The following is a 19,745-nucleotide window of genomic DNA, read 5'->3' on the forward strand; positions in this document are numbered from 1 at the left end:
GGAAGACAGGCCTCCCCTTTGCAACACGAGCTCGGAAGCGGGAGCTCTCGATACAGGAGGTACGTCTCGAGAACGACTCGGACCGAAAAACTTCTAAGTCAAAATTTTCAAAGTTTTTCTGAAAACCACTTTTTTCCACGATTCAGGCTACCCTGTTCATTATTAGCCGAAAATATTTTTTTGGTTTTTCGAAGTCCGCACCTACCCATCGATACACAATTCTGGACTCGAGGTTTCCCCCGGTAATGTGATCTTGGAAGGCAGGCCTCCCCTTTGCAACACGAGCTCGGAAGCAGGAGCTCTCGATACAGGAAGTACGTCTCGAGGACGACTCGGACCGAAAAACTTCTAAGTCAAAATTTTTCAAAGTTTTTCTGAAAACCACTTTTTTCCACGATTCAGGCTACCCTGTTCATTATTAGCCGAAAATATTTTTTTGGTTTTTCGAAGTCCGCACCTACCCATCGATACACAATTCTGGACTCGAGGTTTCCCCCGGTAATGTGATCTTGGAAGGCAGGCCTCCCCTTTGCAACACGAGCTCGGAAGCGGGAGCTCTCGATACAGGAGGTACGTCTCGAGAACGACTCGGACCGAAAAACTTCTAAGTCAAAATTTTTTAAAAGTTTTTTCTTAAAACCACTTTTTTCCACGATTCAGGCTACCCTGTTCATTATTAGCCGAAAATATTTTTTTGGTTTTTCGAAGTCCGCACCTACCCATCGATACACAATTCTGGACTCGAGGTTTCCCCCGGTAATGTGATCTTGGAAGGCAGGCCTCCCCTTTGCAACACGAGCTCGGAAGCGGGAGCTCTCGATACAGGAGGTACGTCTCGAGAACGACTCGGACCGAAAACTTTTAAGTAAAATTTTTCAAAGTTTTTCTGAAAACCACTTTTTTCCACGATTCAGGCTACCCTGTTCATTATTAGCCGAAAATATTTTTTTGGTTTTTCGAAGTCCGCACCTACCCATCGATACACAATTCTGGACTCGAGGTTTCCCCCGGTAATGTGATCTTGGAAGGCAGGCCTCCCCTTTGCAACACGAGCTCGGAAGCGGGAGCTCTCGATACAGGAGGTACGTCTCGAGAACGACTCGGACCGAAAACTTTTAAGTAAAATTTTTCAAAGTTTTTCTGAAAACCACTTTTTTCCACGATTCAGGCTACCCTGTTCATTATTAGCCGAAAATATTTTTTTGGTTTTTCGAAGTCCGCACCTACCCATCGATACACAATTCTGGACTCGAGGTTTCCCCCGGTAATGTGATCTTGGAAGGCAGGCCTCCCCTTTGCAACACGAGCTCGGAAGCGGGAGCTCTTGATACAGGAGGTACGTCTCGAGAACGACTCGGACCGAAAAACTTCTAAGTCAAAATTTTTTAAAAGTTTTTTCTTAAAACCACTTTTTTCCACGATTCAGGCTACCCTGTTCATTATTAGCCGAAAATATTTTTTTGGTTTTTCGAAGTCCGCACCTACCCATCGATACACAATTCTGGACTCGAGGTTTCCCCCGGTAATGTGATCTTGGAAGGCAGGCCTCCCCTTTGCAACACGAGCTCGGAAGCGGGAGCTCTCGATACAGGAGGTACGTCTCGAGAACGACTCGGACCGAAAACTTTTAAGTAAAATTTTTCAAAGTTTTTCTGAAAACCACTTTTTTCCACGATTCAGGCTACCCTGTTCATTATTAGCCGAAAATATTTTTTTGGTTTTTCGAAGTCCGCACCTACCCATCGATACACAATTCTGGACTCGAGGTTTCCCCCGGTAATGTGATCTTGGAAGGCAGGCCTCCCCTTTGCAACACGAGCTCGGAAGCGGGAGCTCTCGATACAAGAGGTACGTCTCGAGAACGACTCGGACCGAAAAACTTCTAAGTCAAAATTTTTCAAAGTTTTTCTGAAAACCACTTTTTTTCCACGATTCAGGCTACCCTGTTCATTATTAGCCGAAAATATTTTTTTGATTTTTTTTTTCGGTAAAAAAAACTGAAATCCGGCAAAAATCCGGCAAATTTTTTTCCAGCCGGAGCCGGAACCGGAACCGGATTTTGAAGCCGGATATCCGGCCGGAACCGGATTCAGCCGGATTTCCGGTCGGTTCCTAGTTCATACTTTCATAGAGCAATACTGTTTTAGATTATGTTAACAATTTCTTAACCGTTGTATCCACAATCTGAATTATCATATCGATACCATTACCACCTTTCTTTCATACTCATGGAATCAATATAACGATCGCAATACAGATATCAAGGAGCTATGATGATGATGATGAAGATTGTGGCAGTATTTCTACTCGTGGCTGGATTCAATGGTAAGCAAAATGGTGGTTTATTTTAATCTGATTTAATTTGCGAATACCGAATTTCTATCGATTTATTACTAATACATGATATCGACATTACATTGGTATTTTTACACCAAACATTCAAAAAAAAATACCCAATTACAATGTAACCCAATTTAGTGTATCGTTTTGATAGGGAATAGGATTGTTCTGGATGTATTTAATGTGAAACTGGAGTTTATGAGAAATTCAGATAACCCATTGAGCCCCACTATAACAGGTGGGAGATGCACTTATTTAATCATTAATTAATCTTTAATTAACGCGTATTTAATATTACAACTTTTCAGCTCAATCACAAACACCACCATGTGTTAATAAATTTGACACTATGAATGGTTTTGAAAACATGTGTAATATACATACTACACTTGGGCAAGGAAACTGCCTAGGAGCAAAAGAAGAAACACTTAGAGAAAATTGCGCTAAAGCTTGCGGTTTCTGCTATTAGCTAACTGGGTGCTAAGTGCAGATACCTCTAATGATGACGTGATCACGTTATACTTGCTCTAACATGCAGTAGCGCGGGACCGCAGTACGCGTAGACACATGTGTGATCACGTGATACCTGATGGGTGGAGGTTACGAGGACAATTATTCATTGTTATCTTAATCAATGGGCACAATAAGTTGATTTCTGTAATCATAGCTTACAATCTTATAATGTGTTTAAAACGATTCCGTATTACTATACTATTCTTCTAAACTGTAACAATTTTCCTGTATTTGATGCTTTTAGCATTTGAATTTAAGTATCTGTCTTATTTGTAAAAATTAAACATAATGTTATCACAGATACAGCAATCAATCCGCTAGTTGATTATTTTTATTAACAGTAGATAAAAAAATGGTCTGCTCTAAAGTAAAGTATAAAAAACACATTAGTTTGTCGAAGTCCCACCGAGTATAGCATTTTGCATAATAATAACAAGCAAACGACAAGCAAACAACAAGCAAACAACAAGCAAACAACAAGCAAACAACAAGCAAACAACAAGCAAACAACAAGCAAACAACAAGCAAACAACAAACAACAAGCAAACAACAAGCAACCAACAAGCAAACAACAAGCAAACAACAAGCAAACAAACAACAAACAACAGACAAACAAGAAGCAAACAACAAACAAACAACAAGCAAACGACAAGCAAACAACAAGCTAACAACAAGCAAACAACAAGCAAACAACAAACAAACAACAATTTAGTGGTACTGAACAGAGGGATTTTACTAGTTTGTGATTGCTATTGGCAGGCTAGACACATCATTGGATAATACGAGTATGCATGATCACTGATACTTGTTAATTTGTTACACATGCTGCTGCAGACGTCTCACAATCCAGGGACTTTATATCGCAAGACATGAGACGGTAACTTGTTAAGAAGTTCATTCTCCATCAACAGTTCTGCTTGAATTGACACGTTACCTCTTCGTGATATATATTCATATGACTGTCGAGAAGTGCTCTGATAAGAGAAAAGTGCATAAAATATTGCAGCCATGCGACCTGCTCTAATGATCCCCAATCCAGTTGCCGAAATTTTGGATTCTGAGGTTGCAGGGGAATATCAGAATTGAACATCCTGCTTTTGTAAAAAAGCCAAGGGAGAAGCAGACTATTAGCAGGGTGATAACACCACCCAGCAAGGGAGAAGCAGACTATTAGCAGGGTGATAACACCACCCAGCAAGGGAGAAGCAGACTATAATTAGCAGGGTGATAACACCACCCAGCAACAGAGGCACATATTAGGTGCGGTAAAAAAATCGAAATTATGCGGTACCGCACCCGACTATAAAGGTAAAATGTGCGGTAAGGTGCGGTAAATTTTTACCAATTATGCGGCAAATGTGCGGCGATTTTTTCGAAATTTGTGCGGGAATTGTGCGGTTTTCTTTTGCATTTTCTCAAGGACTTTGGAAATTCTAAACGTATAACCGCCGCTCTTATCAAAAATAGGTCTGTTTATGTGTTACTGAGGATGTAGTTCTTTACTAAGACCATGATTGAACCTATATTGAGATTCAGTTATCTGAGAACAGTGACTTGATCTGGTAGAGATCAGTAGACAGTTATTTGAAGACGCCTCTTGATAGAGTCGATCAGATCCCATGCGTGATCGCAAATATGTGACACGCTTGTTGGCATTGATCGTCAGTACTTGTGAACCATTTGATCCAAGATCCATTAAGCCCACTATAAAGCCAACGCTACAACGAATAGAGCTCAGCTCCATTTACACCTACTTCTTCTATTATCACCTACTTTGGATCATGGAATCTACTCAACAACTCCAACCCCTGGACTCCCTCGATACATTCTTAATTATGCTGGACTACGACTGTGAAACCCCTGCATTACAACTGCCTGATCTAGATGAATTACATTACACGTGGCCTAGGCCGGAGTTCCAAAAGGGCCTGAGACACGGTCCCGAAAGGGCCTGGGTCAGGGTCCCGTAAGGGCCTGGGTCACATGGTAACTGGTTCACGTGGCCTAGGTATGAGTTCCAAAAGGGCCTGGGTCACGGTCCCGAAAGGGCCTGAGTCACGGTCCTAAAAGGGCCCGACTTTTAACATATTTTGGTGTTTACACTCGAAAATCTTAACGCGAAAATTTCAAAATTATGCGAAATTACGCGGAAAATGCTAGATTATGCGGAAATATGCAGAAAATTACAAAATGTGCGGAAATGTGCGGAAAACAATAAATTATGCGGAAATGTGCGGAAAACGGTAAATTGTGCGATCCCGCACCCATCGCACCTAATATGTGCCTCTGCCCAGCAAGGGAGAAGCAGATCACTATTAGCAGGGTGATAACACCACCCAGCAAGGGAGAAGCAGACTATTAGCAGGGTGATAACACCACCCAGCAAATTTGGGTACGACAGCCCCCATTTCAAGGCGAATAGCCATTATTAACCATACATAGCTCTATTTGCTGGTTGTGTCCTGCTCGGAAAGTGAACTAAAAGCCCACCCCATTAAGTGAGAAGAGGGCCATATCCAAGAAGCCCGACCCAGTGTGCGGACTATAGTTAGGTGGTGCGCGTTAAAATTAAACTTGCTCGGATCTCAAAAATGTTTACACCATCTTTTTAGTGAGATTGTGACAAATTTTTCAGTACGAAATTTGCAATATATATTTTAAAATAATTAGTGGACATAATTTAGGTCTCACATTTTATAGCGCGCGGCTTTAGGAAGCAATATTTAAACCGACCGATTGAAAAAATTTTATGAGACGCAAATCAAGCGCTATCATATCAGACGTTTAAAATTTGTTTCATAAAATTCCTTTTACTTCGACGTTTAACTATTATTTGTAAGGTCTTAGCCTAGTTCCCAATTTTACCTGTGTTGCCTGATTTTTCTTTGTGATAATGAGCTGTAGTTCCCTCACCCTTACACTTTCATTGTGTGCCGAAGATGCTAAGTTCGTTGAAATGTACGAACTATTTAAAAATATTTTGCCTGATCTAGAACTTGTAGATTTTTTTCAGCCTAACTCCAAGCTAAGTTTATTGAAACCGTCAGAAGTTACATATCTGCACATGCATTCTTTATTGTCGATCCACTTCAGCAGAAAGGCTTGTTCGAATCGTAGAACTGGTGTTAAGTTCGGGGGATATTCAGGTTGTTCGAAAAAAAGTGAGCCTGGGATTTATTTCAGTCTTGTTCATGTCACCTCCATTTGCGAACTGATTACTGGCCAAGCTATTTTAGGAAAGGATGTTAAGTTGATTTGGGACCATCTACGTCAAAGCTTTCAATTATGTTTGTCTGAAGAATCCAGACGATTTATTGGTGACACTCCATTTGATTTGAAAGCCATAGTCTCTAATCCAGTTCCAATCCGGCCAGGGCAAAATGTTCATCGTATTATTCTTAGAACTAGGGTTGTGAAAAAACGATCTCTGTCCCCAGGTATTCAATGTATCAGCCCCCCTAAGGTAGCTAAACTTACTCAACCTCTTTGTATTGGTAACTCAGCTCTGACTGTGAGGCCTTATAAAAACTATACTCTGGCACATAGGTCTACTGTAATTAGACAAAACTCTCGTATTAAGTCTCTGCAACTTCAAAATCGTCTACTGCTAATTAAATATACACAAAAAGAGAACGAAAATTTGGTTTTGGCCAACGATTTAAAGAATTTGCAAGCAGGTCATTTTGAATTGCAGGAAAAATTTCAAGAACATGTAGTCATCCAAAATACTGTTGTTAAAGATAACAAGAATCTAACTGGGAAATTGAAATCTTTCAATGAAAATATTGACTATCTTACGAACAAATTGTTGTCATTAGAAGATATTCAGAATGATTTAGAAGTAATCGAGGATCAAATTGAGGACCCAAACTTCGACTCAGTTAAATTAGAAAAACAAATGAGAATTTTGATCAACATCAGTTTACTCAAATTGAAGTCCGACATTTCATCAAAAATATCAACCCAGCTATTCATTTGGGTATTATACTACTCCGTCAAATAGGACGTGTATCTTTGGAAAACACCATGCCTTTGTTCCTTGCATTAGCCAACTCGGTTTTTGGTCAAATAATATTTCATGTTGTATGAACATTTAGATATTAGAAATGTAAAATGTGATATTTGAACTGTGAAATTTGAAATGTGAATATCGTTATGAAGAATGTATTGAATTAAGTTTGTTTCCTCAAGGGAAAAGGTCAAATGAAGACCTGGTTTCTACTGGATAACCCAGAATCCGAGAAACTGCGAACACAGCCAGTATTTTCTCAACAAACTTCCGCTATACTTGAGAATGGCGTAGTAGTCCCCAGTCCCAGTCCTAACAATATAGCTAGGACTGGTCGGCCTAATTCGGGACGTCCCAATAGAGAGAGAGAGCCGTAGAGCCCGCCGCCCCCTTACCACTCACGACTTTGCGGATGAAAATTACAGGAAATCAACCTCGAAACTTCTCAAAATTTTGTAGCGTGAGTATTGCGGATGAAAATTACAGGAAATCAACCTCGAAACTTCTCAAAATTTTGTAGCGTGAGTATTGGAGCATGACATGAAATGGATATATGTTCGATTCGAGCCTGGGTGATTATTATGATCCGATGTTTGGTGGAACAAGATTACAAACGTGACTTGATGAGCGTGAGCACAATGATTCTACGAGGGATTTGCAGCCAGCAGCAGCACATGATGGTCTTGTGGTTTCAGAAATTATAATTATAAATTAATGATTGTTATGTTCAATGGGATTCTGTATGATATTGATTCAGTTTCTTCCGATTTCTTTTTACAGCCCAATTTTGGTGTTTATTTTTGATTTTTCCAGTAAAGGGTTCTGGTTCATTGGAATAGACAGATTGTAACCTCGAACAACCGATCATTATTAATTAGAGGAACGGACAAAGCATTTAATGCCATAACATTACCCTAATCCTTTCCATAATTCTAACCTTTACTCTATACTAACTGTGGTAATGTCGTGGAGAAGTAACAACTCGTTTTAATCCATAGAAAGGCTATAAAAGGAATATGAATGAGTTAGTAAACAATGTCTAATAACCATATACATATTAATCAATTCAGAATATAATATCATGGTAAAATTTTGCACGAAATTTTAAAAACAATAGTCCAAGCTGTTCAGTGCAAGTCTAAACTTTTTAACCTATAGGATCGATATAATGGAAGTGTAATATCATGTGTAGCGTGAAGCGTCGTGTTTTTAAATCTGTAGTTCATAGTACTTCATGATCACAGTGTACTTTTGATAACAGTGTGCAGTGCCCTTTCCAGAGGGGTTTTTTTTAAAAGAATTCTTTAACATTACTATTTTCTATCTATTACTGTTTGTATTATAATTTTGAGTAAACATTAATCAAGTAAACCGCTCGATTCCCAATCAGTGATTTAGCACGCTCGAGAAACTAAAGTAAAAACTAATATCTGTAAGAAAAAGCTCACGCTGGTGGATATAATCCACATCACCTCGACCCGCGGGCGGAAAAATCGTATAGCACTCGGGCCCGATGGGCCCTCCGTGCTATACGAAAATATGTCTTCCTCGGGCTAGTATAGCGCCCTCGGGGACATATGAAATATTGCATGCGCACGCGCGTGCAATATTTTGTGCCGCCCGCGAGTCTCCGGTGATATGTATATACATGCATCATATACATTAAAACACAGTCGCACCACGCATTCATAGATCACAGGCGATCTATTGTCGTACGTTGTATGACCCGCCGCGCACGAAGTGCGCCGCTCCCCCTGTATCGTCAGGACGACAAATTACTTGACACCCACCATAGTGAAACGACCGTGGGGGTCGCAACGTGATACAAGCTATCTATACATCACATCTCCGCACGCAATCCTCGCGCGCGCGACTTTTTCATTTTTCGTTGCATGGTAACGGAAGAAATGACATCATAATGATATACAGACCCGCCTAACGCGATCTCCAAAATTAACGTTTTTCTGCCGAAACCTCTATTCGTAACCTTTCACTATTGCCTTTTTTCAAAAGGGTGAAAAGGAAAAAATTACCGAGAATATTAAGTTGCATTTTAGTGGTTTCCTAGTCGAGTGAGTGTGATGTGAGTGTAAGATAAAATATATAAGCATTGGTCTATTATTTATTAAAGGGCTCGTCTGTTAAATTAGTTGTCTCATCTCTCACTTTTCCTTGCAAAGAGAAACTTTTAGGAGAAACCGATCCAAACATTATACTTATAGTTGCATGTGACACTGTATCACTTTCTATATTAATATAGAACTAGAAGCCGCATGAGAGTGCAGTATAAGTGATTATAAATACCAAGCTCGTTGGACCAGGTGAGCTCCCATGCTTGTGAAACTAAATGTGAATTTGCGTGTGATGTGAGTGTAAGATAAAAGATATAAGCATTGGTCTCTTACTTATTAAAGTGCTCGTCTGTTAAGCTAGTTGTCTCATCTCTCACTTTTCCTTGCAAAGAGAAACTTTTAGGAGAAACCTGATCCAAACATTATACTTATAGTTGCATGTGACACTGTATCACTTTCTATATTAATATAGAAGCCGCATGAGAGTGCAGTAGTGATTATATATAATAAGCTCCCAAGGCTATTTATTACTTACTCTTTTGGTTCTCCGGTCCATTTGACAACACTTTTTGGGCACTCAAATTCGTATTCCTTGGCCAATTTTTAAATTTTTCATGCTGATTTGAAGGCCATTAAAGCATTTGAACCAGTCGAAAAATTTTAAGTTGTATATCTTTTACGGTTTTTGTGGGAAGTCGTGTTAAAGTTGATGCCGTGGTGTTAGTAAAATGGTACCCTTATAAAAGCTCAGATTTATTTTCTGACAGAAAGCTAGAAATAATCCAAAATATCAAAATTGTTCTACACTCATTTTAATGACAGTTCATGACCTTAAATTGCACGAGAAATTTATTAAATTCGGATTCAGAGTTCCTTATGCCTTAAACTTCAGGTTTTACCAATGTGGCCCAGGTTATCTCGTGTCAAATGACTGAAAAAAGAACACCAACAAAAACCTGCCTCCGTTTATAACTGACTAGAAACCCGCTAGTCGAAAGCTTTGTTCGAGGAAATTAAAAAAATTATTTATGTTTAAATTTATCTAGTCTCTTCACATCACCATTTAGCTCAAAGCTCTTTACTGTAGAAAGTATGGATTTTATTTGACAATGACGAAAACGTTGTAAGTATTCGGTCATCAAAATGAGTTTATAACAAGGTCGATATTTTGGTAAATTTTTTTTCTGTCATAAGTTGAATTTGGGTTTCTATAGGGGGTAATAGAGATATGCTACAGTACAGTACTTACATTCACATTCACAACCACGGGAGCTCACCTGGTCCAATGAGCGCGAAACGGAGAACAAGCTCTGGATACGTCACAGTCACGTGACCTCAGGCTCACAATAACGTGACCTCAGACCCAATCAACTGACTTCTGGCCTGGTCAGCCATTGGGAGACTTTGGGTCAGAAAACTGATCCGGCCCCCAAGAGGGGTCAGATCACGTCACTAATTAATGACGTATAATTAGTGATGTGATCCATAGATTAAATATAATTAACACAGAAATGGACTAGATCTGGGGTAGAGTTCACATGTCAATTCTGTAAATCATAGCTGTACATTAAGAAGTAAACATGATCTGACTGCTCGACTCGTAGATCACATAAGGGACGGGAGCTCTTGCTAAAGGGGGGTTCTCGTATCAAGGGATGTGAGACGTACTTGCCAAAGGCATGTAAGGAGAGTGAGCCGATCAAGTGTTCTTAGGTATATATACTGGAAGATAGTAGTATCGCAGGTAGTAGTATCGCATTCTATCAACAGTCATGCCTACCTTCTCTAGTTGTGGACACAACAAGAAAATTGAGAATAATCTTGTGCGAGGGTAGGGACCCAGATGTCGTTTCTAACCCAAATAAACTTTAAGGAGGCTTCTCATCAGTAGCCGCACCTCCTTACTCGGTTTCTGAACTGGAATTCTATGGGCTTCCAGACGGCCAGACCGAGTATTACCATCCCATCCTTCTAGAGTTCATCACAAGTAGCACCCACCTTGAAGATCTTTGACACCCAGACACACCCCATTGGCGAACAAACTTTGGATATAATCTTACATGCTCCCGAAGGAATCCCTGGTTTATGGTCTTTCTCATCGTCACCAGCACTTTCACTAGGTCACCAGCTCTTTCACTGAAGTCATCAGCCCTTTCACTGAAGTCATCAGATGTGACTCTGATCAACGGTATAGTTGTGGACACAACAAGAAAATTGAGAATAATCTTGTGCGAGGGTAGGGACCCAGATGTCGTTTCTAACCCAAATAAACTTTAAGGAGGCTTCTCATCAGTAGCCGCACCTCCTTACTCGGTTTCTGAACTGGAATTCTATGGGCTTCCAGACGGCCAGACCGAGTATTACCATCCCATCCTTCTAGAGTTCATCACAAGTAGCACCCACCTTGAAGATTTTTGACACCCAGACAGTGTCTGGCAGACACACCCCATTGGCGAACAAACTTTGGATATAATCTTACATGCTCCCGAAGGAATACCCAACAAAGATTGAGTACTTGTTCGCTGTTGCGAAATACTTTGGTAATAATATTGAGTAATTTGTTGTATTCTGAAGTATTATATTATTAATCGATTTAACATTTTATAACCAACCAATACATTGTCTCAATTTAAAACATCCATGGATCACATCACTAATTATACGCCACAAGCTTCAAGCTTGCACGTTAATTAATTGATGACGTATATTGTGGTCATATCACTTCTGACCCAAGGTCTGGCAGTCAGCTCCCTGTAATTACATGATCTTGAGGTGACGTACGACACCTCGCTGCAAATTTTCACATGCCAAAAACGTAAGATTCTTAAGGAGTTGTGCGAGATGACGATACATAGAGGCCGCAGAATCATGAGGACTACCAGATCCTCATGGTTGAACCTAAGCGATCCATGATATCACGACAAGTCCTACTATACGGCTACAGTAAACAATGATCATTATACTTTCTGCACCAGCAATACACAATATCCAACTCAAAACAGGTATCTATTGTAATTCGTGTTATGATGCAAAAAATTACACGTCAGTGTTGAAGGGTTGGGCGGGGTCAATCATGAGGCAAAATGGTGTTCGTGCATAGCCAGGCCTTGAAGGCCAAAAAGTTAGAAGGTGTGTTTTAATTGTTTTATCAACAAACATTTTTGGCCACAGTTCATAGAGCAATACTGTTTTAGATTATGTTAACAATTTCTTAACCGTTGTATCCACAATCTGAATTATCATATCGATACCACCTTTCTTTCATACTCATGAAATCAATATAACGATCGCAATACAGATATCAAGGAGCTATGATGATGATGATGAAGATTGTGGCAGTATTTCTACTCGTGGCTGGATTTAATGGTAAGCAAAATGGTGGTTTATTTTAATCTGATTTAATTTGCGAATTTCTATCGATTTATTACTAATACATGATATCGACATTACATTGGTATTTTTACACCAAACATTCAAAAAAAATACCCAATTACAATGTAACCCAATTTAGTGTATCGTTTTGATAGGGAATAGGATTGTTCTGGATGTATTTAATGTGAAACTGGAGTTTATGAGAAATTCAGATAACCCATTGAGCCCCACTATAACAGGTGGGAGATGCACTTATTTAATCATTAATTAATCTTTAATTAACGCGTATTTAATATTACAACTTTTCAGCTCAATCACAAACACCACCATGTGTTAATAAATTTGACACTATGAATGGTTTTGAAAACATGTGTAATATACATATTACACTTGGGCAAGGAAACTGCCTAGGAGCAAAAGAAGAAACACTTAGAGAAAATTGCGCTAAAGCTTGCGGTTTCTGCTATTAGCTAACTGGGTGCTAAGTGCAGATACCTCTAATGATGACGTGATCACGTTATACTTGCTCTAACATGCAGTAGCGCGGGACCGCAGTACGCGTAGACACATGTGTGATCACGTGATACCTGATGGGTGGAGGTTACGAGGACAATTATTCATTGTTATCTTAATCAATGGGCACAATAAGTTGATTTCTGTAATCATAGCTTACAATCTTATAATGTGTTTAAAACGATTCCGTATTACTATACTATTCTTCTAAACTGTAACAATTTTCCTGTATTTGATGCTTTTAGCATTTGAATTTAAGTATCTGTCTTATTTGTAAAAATTAAACATAATGTTATCACAGATACAGCAATCAATCCGCTAGTTGATTATTTTTATTAACAGTAGATAAAAAAATGGTCTGCTCTAAAGTAAAGTATAAAAAACACATTAGTTTGTCGAAGTCCCACCGAGTATAGCATTTTGCATAATAATAACAAGCAAACGACAAGCAAACAACAAGCAAACAACAAGCAAACAACAAGCAAACAACAAGCAAACAACAAGCAAACAACAAGCAAACAACAAACAACAAGCAAACAACAAGCAACCAACAAGCAAACAACAAGCAAACAACAAGCAAACAAACAACAAACAACAGACAAACAAGAAGCAAACAACAAACAAACAACACGCAAACGACAAGCAAACAACAAGCTAACAACAAGCAAACAACAAGCAAACAACAAACAAACAACAATTTAGTGGTACTGAACAGAGGGATTTTACTAGTTTGTGATTGCTATTGGCAGGCTAGACACATCATTGGATAATACGAGTATGCATGATCACTGATACTTGTTAATTTGTTACACATGCTGCTGCAGACGTCTCACAATCCAGGGACTTTATATCGCAAGACATGAGACGGTAACTTGTTAAGAAGTTCATTCTCCATCAACAGTTCTGCTTGAATTGACACGTTACCTCTTCGTGATATATATTCATATGACTGTCGAGAAGTGCTCTGATAAGAGAAAAGTGCATAAAATATTGCAGCCATGCGACCTGCTCTAATGATCCCCAATCCAGTTGCCGAAATTTTGGATTCTGAGGTTGCAGGGGAATATCAGAATTGAACATCCTGCTTTTGTAAAAAAGCCAAGGGAGAAGCAGACTATTAGCAGGGTGATAACACCACCCAGCAAGGGAGAAGCAGACTATTAGCAGGGTGATAACACCACCCAGCAAGGGAGAAGCAGACTATAATTAGCAGGGTGATAACACCACCCAGCAAGGGAGAAGCAGATCACTATTAGCAGGGTGATAACACCACCCAGCAAGGGAGAAGCAGACTATTAGCAGGGTGATAACACCACCCAGCAAATTTGGGTACGACAGCCCCCATTTCAAGGCGAATAGCCATTATTAACCATACATAGCTCTATTTGCTGGTTGTGTCCTGCTCGGAAAGTGAACTAAAAGCCCACCCCATTAAGTGAGAAGAGGGCCATATCCAAGAAGCCCGACCCAGTGTGCGGACTATAGTTAGGTGGTGCGCGTTAAAATTAAACTTGCTCGGATCTCAAAAATGTTTACACCATCTTTTTAGTGAGATTGTGACAAATTTTTCAGTACGAAATTTGCAATATATATTTTAAAATAATTAGTGGACATAATTTAGGTCTCACATTTTATAGCGCGCGGCTTTAGGAAGCAATATTTAAACCGACCGATTGAAAAAATTTTATGAGACGCAAATCAAGCGCTATCATATCAGACGTTTAAAATTTGTTTCATAAAATTCCTTTTACTTCGACGTTTAACTATTATTTGTAAGGTCTTAGCCTAGTTCCCAATTTTACCTGTGTTGCCTGATTTTTCTTTGTGATAATGAGCTGTAGTTCCCTCACCCTTACACTTTCATTGTGTGCCGAAGATGCTAAGTTCGTTGAAATGTACGAACTATTTAAAAATATTTTGCCTGATCTAGAACTTGTAGATTTTTTTCAGCCTAACTCCAAGCTAAGTTTATTGAAACCGTCAGAAGTTACATATCTGCACATGCATTCTTTATTGTCGATCCACTTCAGCAGAAAGGCTTGTTCGAATCGTAGAACTGGTGTTAAGTTCGGGGGATATTCAGGTTGTTCGAAAAAAAGTGAGCCTGGGATTTATTTCAGTCTTGTTCATGTCACCTCCATTTGCGAACTGATTACTGGCCAAGCTATTTTAGGAAAGGATGTTAAGTTGATTTGGGACCATCTACGTCAAAGCTTTCAATTATGCTTGTCTGAAGAATCCAGACGATTTATTGGTGACACTCCATTTGATTTGAAAGCCATAGTCTCTAATCCAGTTCCAATCCGGCCAGGGCAAAATGTTCATCGTATTATTCTTAGAACTAGGGTTGTGAAAAAACGATCTCTGTCCCCAGGTATTCAATGTATCAGCCCCCCTAAGGTAGCTAAACTTACTCAACCTATTTGTATTGGTAACTCAGCTCTGACTGTGAGGCCTTATAAAAACTATACTCTGGCACATAGGTCTACTGTAATTAGATAAAACTCTCGTATTAACTTATTAAGTCTCTGCAACTTCAAAATATTATACTACTCCGTCAAATAGGACGTGTATCTTTGGAAAACACCATGCCTTTGTTCCTTGCATTAGCCAACTCGGTTTTTGGTCAAATAATATTTCATGTTGTATGAACATTTAGATATTAGAAATGTAAAATGTGATATTTGAATTGTGAAATTTGAAATGTGAAATTTGAAATGTGAATATCGTTATGAAGAATGTATTGAATTAAGTTTGTTTCCTCAAGGGAAAAGGTCAAATGAAGACCTGGTTTCTACTGGATAACCCAGAATCCGAGAAACTGCGAACACAGCCAGTATTTTCTCAACAAACTTCCGCTATACTTGAGAATGGCGTAGTAGTCCCCATTCCCAGTCCTAACAATATAGCTAGGACTGGTCGGCCCAATTCGGGACGTCCCAATAGAGAGAGCCGTAGAGCCTGCCGCCCCCTTACCACTCACGACTTTGCGGATGAAAATTACAGGAAATCAACCTCGAAACTTCTCAAAATTTTGTAGCGTGAGTATTGGAGCATGACATGAAATGGATATATGTTCGATTCAAGCCTGGGTGATTATTATGATCCGATGTTTGGTGGAACAAGATTACAAACGTGACTTGATGAGCGTGAGCACAATGATTCTACGAGGGATTTGCAGCCAGCAGCAGCACATGATGGTCTTGTGGTTTCAGAAATTATAATTATAAATTAATGATTGTTATGTTCAATGGGATTCTGTATGATATTGATTCAGTTTCTTCCGATTTCTTTTTACAGCCCAATTTTGGTGTTTATTTTTGATTTTTCCAGTAAAGGGTTCTGGTTCATTGGAATAGACAGATTGTAACCTCGAACAACCGATCATTATTAATTAGAGGAACGGACAAAGCATTTAATGCCATAACATTACCCTAATCCTTTCCATAATTCTAACCTTTACTTTATACTAACCTTAACGGTTTTTCTTAGTGGTCGAGCTTCCTGAGTTCTTAGATAATGCCTACAATCTACATCAATTCCATCATATACTCTGTTTACCATACGACAAGTGTATCCGTGATCGGTACTGTTGTAGGCTCAGTGCACAGAATCCCCTGTATTGAACAGTTGACATAATATCCTAAACTACTCTCTCCCACAGGGAAAAGGCGTGATGACCACGTGGTTCCTCCTTGGAAAGGAGAAGAAACTCGAGGAGTCCCAGCTCCTTACAACCCTGTCCACCTCCTCGGAAAGCAACAAATCACCGTCGCCCAATATCGTCAGATCCAGGTCATCAAGTCGGAGAAGCGTAAAGAGAGAACGGTCAAAGCAAGCTGTTGGGCCCTCAGAGACTATCATATCAATAGACGGGACTGCTGTTTACAAAAATAAGTCAGCTGAAGACTCCGAACAGAATGATTCTGGTCAGAGAAATAATGGTTACAATAACGGTTTTCTACCATCGGTTAATGCCTGATACCACCTCAGCATATGTGTCAACTTGGTCACACAAAATTAAACAAAGCTAAGATTATTTTTACTAAAGCTAAAATTCCTACCTACTTATCTGAACAGGAGATTCGGGAATCAAGAGTAAAATATGACAGGATCACCATTAAATGTAGATTTACGAGGAAACTGTTGATTAAACTTGCTCGAGTTTTAATGCTATTTATTGTTTCAGAATTTATCAAAACCTGTTTTGTATTGTTGTTATATATTTTGTCACTCTGATAAGTGGAGTTGTGTTTTTACTAATCTGAGATATCTTTGAAGTATGAATTTAAACACTGACTCTTAAATATTTTAACCGATGTGTTTATCTTTTCTGGGGAAGTGATACAATGCTTGATTACTAATCAAAACAGGTGCAAGGATCTGATGAATAAGCATTATTAAATTAGCATCGCTATTATACGACAAAATGATAAATAAGGGCGAGGGAACGTAAGGTTCAGGGAGAATATAACCGGGCGAGTCACGACTGGGACGGAGAAGGAGGAGGCTGTTCGTTGTCCTAGGACCATATCTGCTCTTTATTAGGGATTACTTATTAACAATGGGACAAGAACGATTACCCGAGTTAGGTACGGAGAGAACGTGGCCGACGATCAAATGTTAATTGTGTTTATAATGATATTCACCATCCAGGATTACTGTGTTTGCTATTGTCTAAGGTGTGTAACCGTTTAAAACTATGGACATAGACATGACTAAGGAGACGCATTATGTCCTTTACATCCTCGTTAACCTGAACTACTCTCCCAAAGTCATTTGTATGACTTGCTTGTCCTTTCAGTTTCATAGGAATTCAAGCGTTAGGCTTGGTCAAAATACGATGTCTGAACACTGAAGTCATTCTTCTTCGTAGGGGGCTGTGGTCTTTACTACTAAGGAATAGATCAAAACCACTATAAGATAGAGCATTGAAGCCCTGTGCTTACCCCGGTAAAGTTAATCTGTGCAGAAAGCAAGGTTAAGCCTTGTCCTCTCCACATTTGGTAAAACGTTTTGTTGCTTGTATAAAGCCGATGATCCTTGGTAGTGAGAACTTGTCCACTATATCTGTCACGCTGAGGTAGAAGGAGTCAAAGTATCCTCCTCGCTGGTAAGACCATTTCGGGCACTGACCAATAAAGTGGTTCATTGTCTCCTCTTCCATGAGACAGTGTGGACAGGTTTTAGGGACAGTTGTCGGCTTGTACTTATTGATGTGGTAGTTTAATTCACAATGTCCCGTGAGGAATTGTGTTGCTGTTCTTGTGCTCTCTTTGCCAATTTTCGGGATTGATCTGGCGAACTTTTGTCTCCATACTCGTTTAAAGTGAGTGTTGGGTAAAGTTCTCCATCTTTCCCTCATCTTCCGATGACTTATACTCCGCAGTGCTCCCTTCCATAATACTTTTGGTATTGGTAGTTGCACTTGAGCGGAGTCCAGATTGTCGGAGCCTTTTTTGGCAAGAGAGTCTGCCTTTTCGTTGCCATCGTAGCCTTTGTGAGCTGGTATCCATCGTAGTAGGACTTGATTGTCCATTGCTAGTTGGTTAAGCTCACTTATAGCCGTGCTGGTGCTTTTAGATTTAACTTTGATGTTGCTCATTGCCATTATTGTCGCCTGGCTATCGCAGTTTATGATTATTTTCCTAGTTTTGGTCCCAGATTCCCGTAATATTTTTGCCGCAGTGCCTACGGCAAAAGTTTCGGCCTGGAAGACGGTTGAGTTGATTCCTAGGTGGTATGACTCCTCACATGTGGGGTTGTCGTTGTCCACAATGTACACTCCTGCTCCAACTTTTTCATTCATTTTGGAGCCGTCTGTGTAACATTGTATAGTATTGGTATCATTCTCGATTACCTCATACTCAGAGAGTCGGGGAATTTCTGTGTTGAAGCCAATGTCAACATTCAGTGATGTTGTCTGTTGATCTTGTTCTTCAGAGTTGAGACTGATAGCCTTTAGTAACTGTTCATTAAGTTTTGTGTGGGTGGTTAGGTTGCCCTTCTTGTTTACCATCGGCTCATATATCCACTGGTTGTTGGATTTGAGTCTGAGAGCTCCTTTTGCTGCTTCCTCTTCCATCACCAGATCAATAGGGATGATTCCGGTGATGATGTCTAGTGCTGCTCCGGGAGTCGATGGTAACCCTCCAGTTATGAGGATGTTCCCTAGCCGCTGTACACTGCTAAGGATTGTTAGGTTATGTTTTTTGGACACACCATTGAGCCAGATTGTCACAGCGTATGTCAGAGAGGGTCTGACAACGGCTGTATAAATCCATTTCATGGTCTTGGGGGTGAACCCCCATGTTGGTCCAATGGCTCTCCTGCATTGCATGAGTATGCCCTTGGCTTTTTTACATTGATTTTTGATGTGCTCATTCCACGTGAGTTTGCTATCGAGTGTTACCCCTAGAAACTTAGTGGAATTTCGCATGCTAATTTCCGTTCCGTTCACTGTTAGAGGTTCTGAGAATTCCCATTTCCTCCTCCAAGTGAACATTACGGTGTGTGTTTTAAGTGTACTTAGTTTCAGCCCGTTATCGGTACACCAGTTCATGATGGCTTCAAGACTTTTCTGCGTCATCTCTCTGAGATGATCTGCATCAAAGCCCTGATTTCCACCTTTTGCCGGTCCCTCCAACGTGGCTAGTAATGCAAGGTCGTCCGCAAACCCTTGCAGGTCACATGGGATCTTGTCTCTGGTGTATGACAGGAGACTGTCGACTACCAGGTTCCATAAGAATGGTGACAGGATTCCACCTTGCGGACATCCTTTTCTAATGACGATGGATTTCTTGCATCCATTTAGTTCCACGTTTGTGGTCCTATTTTGGAGTAGAGACATAATCCATTTATTGACTGACGACGACTCACATTTCCGGTCCAGGGCCTTCTCTATAGATTTGAATGCTACATTGTCG

The 19,745-nt window shown here is 39.8% G+C and overlaps 1 protein-coding gene and 2 long non-coding RNA genes across 3 annotated transcripts in view; 2 read left to right on the plus strand and 1 right to left on the minus strand.

Moving 5' to 3' along the window:
* LOC134825991 (lysosomal cholesterol signaling protein-like) overlaps nt 1-19,745 on the minus strand; it is a 383,362-nt gene that overhangs the window by 314,063 nt on the left and 49,554 nt on the right. The gene's annotated exons all lie outside the window — the stretch shown is intronic.
* LOC134822068 (uncharacterized) lies at nt 2,250-3,110 on the plus strand. The gene is made up of 2 exons (XR_010161122.1): nt 2,250-2,325; nt 2,649-3,110. It is a non-coding gene; the product is annotated as an uncharacterized LOC134822068 (long non-coding RNA).
* On the plus strand, nt 9,443-13,077 carry LOC134819963 (uncharacterized). The gene is made up of 2 exons (XR_010160824.1): nt 9,443-12,300; nt 12,616-13,077. It is a non-coding gene; the product is annotated as an uncharacterized LOC134819963 (long non-coding RNA).

This window comes from Bolinopsis microptera, chromosome 1 (genome assembly GCF_026151205.1).
Source record: "Bolinopsis microptera isolate Bmic1 chromosome 1, MBARI_Bmic_1.0, whole genome shotgun sequence".
NCBI classification, from domain to species: domain Eukaryota; kingdom Metazoa; phylum Ctenophora; class Tentaculata; order Lobata; family Bolinopsidae; genus Bolinopsis; species Bolinopsis microptera.